Here is a 7,025-nt window from a genome sequence, read left to right as displayed (position 1 = left end):
ACGCTTAGCTTGTTTGATAGCCTTGCGGAGGGAATAGCTGCACTGTTTGTATTCGGTCATGTTACCAGACACCTTGCCCTGATTAAAAGCAGTGGTTCGCGCTTTCAGTTTCACACGAATGCTGCCATCAATCCACGGTTTCTGGTTAGGGAATGTTTTAATCGTTGCTATGGGAACGACATCTTCAACGCACGTTCTAATGAACTCGCACACCGAATCAGCGTATTCGTCAATGTTGTTGTCTGACGCAATACGAAACATGTCCCAGTCCACGTGATGGAAGCAGTCTTGGAGTGTGGAGTCAGCTTGGTCGGACCAGCGTTGGACAGACCTCAGCGTGGGAGCCTCTTGTTTTAGTTTCTGTCTGTAGGCAGGGATCAACAAAATGGAGTCGTGGTCAGCTTTTCCGAAAGGGGGGCGGGGCAGGGCCTTATATGCGTCGCGGAAGTTAGAGTAACAATGATCCAAGGTCTTTCCACCCCTGGTTGCGCAATCGATATGCTGATAAAATTTGGGGAGTCTTGTTTTCAGATTAGCCTTGTTAAAATCCCCAGCTACAATGAATGCAGCCTCCGGATAAATGGTTTCCAGTTTGCAAAGAGTCAAATAAAGTTCATTCAGAGCCAACGATGTGTCTGCTTGGGGGGGGATATATACGGCTGTGATTATAATCGAAGAGAATTCTCTTGGTAGATAATGCGGTCTACATTTGATTGTGAGGAATTCTAAATCAGGTGAACAGAAGGATTTGAGTTCCTGTATGTTTCTTTCATCACACCATGTCACGTTAGTCATAAGGCATACGCCCCCGCCCCTCTTTTTACCAGAAAGATGTTTTTTCCTGTCTGCGCGATGCGTGGAGAAACCTGTTGGCTGCACCGCTTCGGATAGCGTCTCTCCAGTAAGCCACGTTTCCGTGAAGCAAAGAACGTTACAGTCTCTGATGTCCCTCTGGAATGCTACCCTTGCTCGGATTTCATCAACCTTGTTGTCAAGAGACTGGACATTGGCAAGAAGAATGCTAGGGAGTGGTGCACGCTGTGCCCGTCTCCGGAGTCTGACCAGAAGACCGCCTCGTTTCCCTCTTTTTCGGAGTCGTTTTTTTGGGTCGCTGCATGGGATCCACTCCGTTGTCCTGTTTGTAAGGCAGAGCACAGGATCCGCGTCGCGAAAAGCGTATTCTTGGTCGTACTGATGGTGAGTTGACGCTGATCTTATATTCAGTAGTTCTTCTCGACTGTATGTGATGAAACCTAAGATGACCTGGGGTACTAATGTAAGAAATAACACGTAAAAAAACAAAAAACTGCATAGTTTCCTAGGAACGTGAAGCGAGGCGGCCATCTCTGTCGGCGCCGGAAGTAGAATTAAGTGGGTGTGACACACTCCTGTTTTGACCTGTAGGAGGAACCGACAACGACAATGTATTTATTCTGACCAGTATTTCCTATAGATTTGCCAAACAAGCCTTTGCCGTTTATTGTATTTAGAATGAAGAGAGATTCAGACGCATTCCTTTCTGCATGGCAAACTGAACTGAAGCACTGCCCAATAGCTAAGTCGACATTCCCTACGTGAACATCGCAAAGATTTTTCTATTGAAATGGAAATCATAAGACAATATCTGCTTTAGTAAATTGAAGAAAAAGTCTATGGGTCCTGATTTGTTCTATGTCCTACCATGTTTGTAGTGTGTGAACGAACAGTCCTCTACTGTGTATGTAGAGCCAGGAGGAATAGAAACACACCTCACCTGCCTTAAACCCCGTCTCACCTCGGTCTGCTCTGAGATACGACATGGGCCATGACCCAATACTTCAACCATTCCCCTTCCACCCTCCCTTCCGCAAAGTACTCACTGACCTTACTGGATGGGTAGAAGACGTTCCACCACATAGCTTCCGTCAATACAGTCAGGTCAGATGTGTGAATATTTAGTAAAAGAGGTTGAAAGGGTAAATTTTTTAAGAATTGGAACAGGTCCATGGATTTTACAGTCCTGTTTCAGTTGCCATGTTTGTGCTCCTGTGAATGTTTCAGGGGTCACTTCTCAACACCATCCATCTCTTCATCACAGAGTGTTATTATGGACTGCCCTCATACAAACAGTTACACCATGAAGCCTGGAAGGGTCACTAGACTATAGTCACTAGAGGGCCAGCCTGTCTCTGCTTTTACATGAATATTTCAAAGGAGTTGGCTGAAGCAGGCACCCAAGCTACTAAGTGGCCAGGCTAGATCGAACAAGTGACACTATTTAATGAGAACTGACAAACAAATTTGTGTGCCATCTGTTAGGGGTTAACCCTTCACACTCCTACCCGTATACTGGTTGAAAAGTGAGTATTTGGACACTGATAAACGCCTAAATTGGAACGCAGTGGCTGTACAGTAACTTCCTATGCATGACATCAGAGCTCAGGGTCTCCACTTCACAGCGCTGTACGGGTTTTGACTGACAGCGGTTTGTCACGTGCTTCGTAAACGTTTACATTTTAGTGAATGCAGAGTGACTTGCAGTAGCTTACATGTTCATACTTCTTTCATACAACAGGTGTAGACTAACAGAGAAATGGTTACTTATGGATTCCAACCATGCGGAGTTGAGATAAAGATCAAAAATACATTTTTTTAAATGAAATAGTGACACGAGGAATAAATACACACTAAATAACGAATAAGGAGTAAAAAAGTAACATGGATTTATACAGGGAGTACCAGTACCAGGTCGATGTGCAGGGGTACAAGGTAATTGAGGTAGCTGTGTACATACAGTGCCTTGCGAAAGTATTCGGCCCCCTTCAACTTTTGACACATTTCAGGCTTCAAACATAAAGATATAAAACTGTATTTTTTTGTGAAGAATCAACAAGTGGGACACAATCATGAAGTGGAACGACATTTATTGGATATTTCAAACTTTTTTAACAAATCAAAAACTGAAAAATTGGGCGTGCAAAATTATTCAGCCCCCTTAAGTTAATACTTTGTAGCGCCACCTTTTGCTGCGATTACAGCTGTAAGTCGCTTGGGGTATGTCTCTATCAGTTTTGCACATCGAGAGACTGAAATGTTTTCCCATTCCTCCTTGCAAAACAGCTCGAGCTCAGTGAGGTTGGATGGAGAGCATTTGTCAACAGCAGTTTTCAGTTCTTTCCACAGATTCTCTATTGGATTCAGGTCTGGACTTTGACTTGGCCATTCTAACACCTGGATGTTTATTTTTGAACCATTCCATTGTAGATTTTGCTTTATGTTTTGGATCATTGTCTTGTTGGAAGACAAATCTCCATCCCAGTCTCAGGTCTTTTGCAGACTCCATCAGGTTTTCTTCCAGAATGGTCCTGTTTTTGGCTCCATCCATCTTCCCATCAATTTTAACCATCTTCCCTGTCCCTGCTGAAGAAAAGCAGGCCCAAACCATGATGCTGCCACCACCATGTTTGACAGTGGGGATGGTGTGTTCAGCTGTGTTGCTTTTACGCCAAACATAACGTTTTGCATTGTCGCCAAAAAGTTCAATTTTGGTTTCATCTGACCAGAGCACCTTCTTCCACATGTTTGGTGTGTCTCCCAGGTGGCTTGTGGCAAACTTTAAACAACACTTTTTATGGATATCTTTAAGAAATGGCTTTCTTCTTGCCACTCTTCCATAAAGGCCAGATTTGTGCAATATACGACTGATTGTTGTCCTATGGACAGAGTCTCCCACCTCAGCTGTAGATCTCTGCAGTTCATCCAGAGTGATCATGGGCCTCTTGGCTGCATCTCTGATCAGTCTTCTCCTTGTATGAGCTGAAAGTTTAGAGGGACGGCCAGGTCTTGGTAGATTTGCAGTGGTCTGATACTCCTTCCATTTCAATATTATCGCTTGCACAGTGCTCCTTGGGATGTTTAAAGCTTGGGAAATCTTTTTGTATCCAAATCCGGCTTTAAACTTCTTCACAACAGTATCTCGGACCTGCCTGGTGTGTTCCTTGTTCTTCATGATGCTCTCTGCGCTTTTAACGGACCTCTGAGACTATCACAGTGCAGGTGCATTTATACGGAGACTTGATTACACACAGGTGGATTGTATTTATCATCATCATCATTAGTCATTTAGGTCAACATTGGATCATTCAGAGATCCTCACTGAACTTCTGGAGAGAGTTTGCTGCACTGAAAGTAAAGGGGCTGAATAATTTTGCACGCCCAATTTTTCAGTTTTTGATTTGTTAAAAAAGTTTGAAATATCCAATAAATGTCGTTCCACTTCATGATTGTGTCCCACTTGTTGTTGATTCTTCACAAAAAAATACAGTTTTATATCTTTATGTTTGAAGCCTGAAATGTGGCAAAAGTTCGCAAAGTTCAAGGGGGCCGAATACTTTCGCAAGGCACTGTATACACTGAGTTTACAAAGCATTAGGCATACCTGCTCTTTCCATGACATAGACTGACCAGGTTAATCCAGGTGAAGGCTATGATCCCTTATTGATGTCACTTGTTAAATCCACTTCAATCACTGTAGATGAAGGGGAGGTGACAGGTTAAAGAGGGATTTTTAAGAATTGAGACATGGATTGTGAAGAAGTGCCATTCAGAGGGTGAATGGGCAAGATAAATGATTTTTCCTTTGAACAGGGTATGGTAGTAGGCGCCAGGCACACCGGTTTGAGTGTATCAAGAACTGCAACACTGCTGGGTCTTTCACACTCAACAGTTTCCACTGTGTATCAAGAATGGTCCACCACCCAAAGGACAGCCAGCCGACTTGATACAGCTGTATTTATTATGGCTCCCCATTCGCCAACGCAGCAGATACTCTTCCTGGGGTCCAGCAAAATTGAACTGCGGGAAGCATTGGAGTCAACATGGGCCAGCATCCCTGTGGAACGCTTTCGACACCTTGTAAAGTCCATGCCCCGACAAATTGAGGCTATTCTGAGGGCAAAAGGGCGTGCAACTCAATATAAGGAAGGTGTTCCTAATGTATGGAACATTCAGTGTAGGTAGGGGTAAAGTGACTAGGCAACAGGATAGATAAGACACAGTAGCAGCAGCGTATGTGGTGAGTGTAAATGTGTGTGTGGTGTCAGTATTCATGTGTGTGTATGGGCGTATGTAGTGTGTGGGTAGAGTCCAGTGTGTGCAGAGTGCAAGAGAGTTAGTAGGAGGATCTGAGGGCCCATGACAAATCTTTTCTGCCTCCTGAGGGGGGAAGAGACGCTGATGGGCCATCTTCACAACTGTGAGGACCATGCTAATTCCTTGACACCAAGGAACTTGAAGCTCTCGATCCGCTCCACAACAGCGCCATTGATGTGGATGGGGGCGTACTCGCCCCTTTGTTTCCTGTAGTCCACAATCAAGTCCTTTGTCTTGCTGAAGTTGAGGGAGAGGTTGTTGTCCTGGCACCCCTTACCAGATCTCTGACCTCATCCCTATAGGCTTCCAGTCTGTGCAAGCGAAACAGTCCTGTTTGAGTTTTTGTTCTGGTACTTCCTGTTTGAGTTGCCCTCCCACCATTTGGCAATTTAGTTATTTTTTTGTTGTCTGAGTGAGGGAAATGCTGTAAATTATGAGGACTCTATGTAAATACCGCTTTGATGCCTATGTTTGTTGTATTATCAAGAAAGATTGCCGAGGACCTTGCATCCGAATGCACTCATGATTCCATTCTTTGCGCACCAAAATCACGATCTGCTTCTTTGAATTGCCTTGTGAAAGCCTAATACTGTACGATCATATTATATAACTTAGCTAGTCATTTTGGCAATAGAACAAGCTTTCAAATTATGCCCACCTGAACCAGATTTGGATTTATAATGCACCGTTTTTTGAATTGCAGAGTTGTGTTCCAAACAAAACAACTACAAGTGTGCTTGCTCTAGTTCCTCAACGGCACAGCTAGGAAAGAAGAAGAAAAAGCACCTTACAGTTGAAGAATCTTCTTTTGAGTCTTAAACGTGAATTTAAATTACTTAAGAATATTCTCGAAAGTGTGCACAGTTCCTATGTTACTGAATGTATCCACCGTATTTTCAGGTTTCATGATCAACAAATGCGGCGAAAGAACAGTAAATGTAAAATGCACATAAAAACAACAGTGTAATGTTTGGATTCAGGCTTGTGTCAGGTGAACTGTCGTGTCCTCACCTTTAGTCGAATAATTTTCCGATAATCTCCAACCTGTTCCTTTTAATTGGTTATGGTTATGGGAAGAATATCAAAAGCCTTGTCCCCAGAGCTTATGCTAAATTTAGGGGAGCCATTTCTGGGGACACTCTATGTCCATAGATGATATTAAAGAACATGTGAAGGGAGGCAGAGTGATTGAGGCCAAAAAGGTTGATCAGTCAGAAAGAGGGTCAAAGAAATGAAAGCTTATCAGTACTGCTGAGATTTGCATTTGCTTTACATATTTTCTGCAAGAAACATTTCAATTTAGCCCTATAGAGTGTAAGGGGTTACAATTATAGTAAGCTCTTTACTTCAATACACTCTGCCATAACCAGATAGTGAGTTGTACTTTCCTGTGGCTTGCAGGAAAGTGTCTCAAGAGGATAGACCTATTGATGCAGTAGCCTAGTAATGTGTGTATGAGTCATCTGATTCATTCGGGGGTTTAAGATTAGAACACTTAGCACCAAAAATCAATGAATGTGGTAAATGCGTCAGAAATGGCACCCTATTCCCTATAGTACACAAAAAAATAGAATGCATTTTAAACATACCCTCTTTCAGACGCAGTCTTGAGGTAGGCTACAACAGGACAGCAGCTTGAGAGACGTGGGACTGGAGTGGACGTCACTATCTGGTCATGCTGGCGAGGAGAGCGCTTTTCAAAATGCAATGATTTTAACCATTTGGCCTAAACCTTTACTCTTAAAGAGATTCTCTGGTACTTTTGTATACTTTTAAGCCAGTAGTTCCACCAATCTGGTTTACAGCCTCTGCATATGAGACATCATGATTTACTCTGTCTCCGAGCCTCGCTCTGCACCTGGCATCCACCAAATGCTGCATGCATTGTGTTTCCC

The sequence above is a fragment of the Oncorhynchus clarkii genome, chromosome 29, assembly GCF_045791955.1.
Source record: "Oncorhynchus clarkii lewisi isolate Uvic-CL-2024 chromosome 29, UVic_Ocla_1.0, whole genome shotgun sequence".
NCBI classification, from domain to species: Eukaryota; Metazoa; Chordata; class Actinopteri; order Salmoniformes; family Salmonidae; genus Oncorhynchus; species Oncorhynchus clarkii.
Note: the sequence above shows the minus strand (reverse complement) of the source record.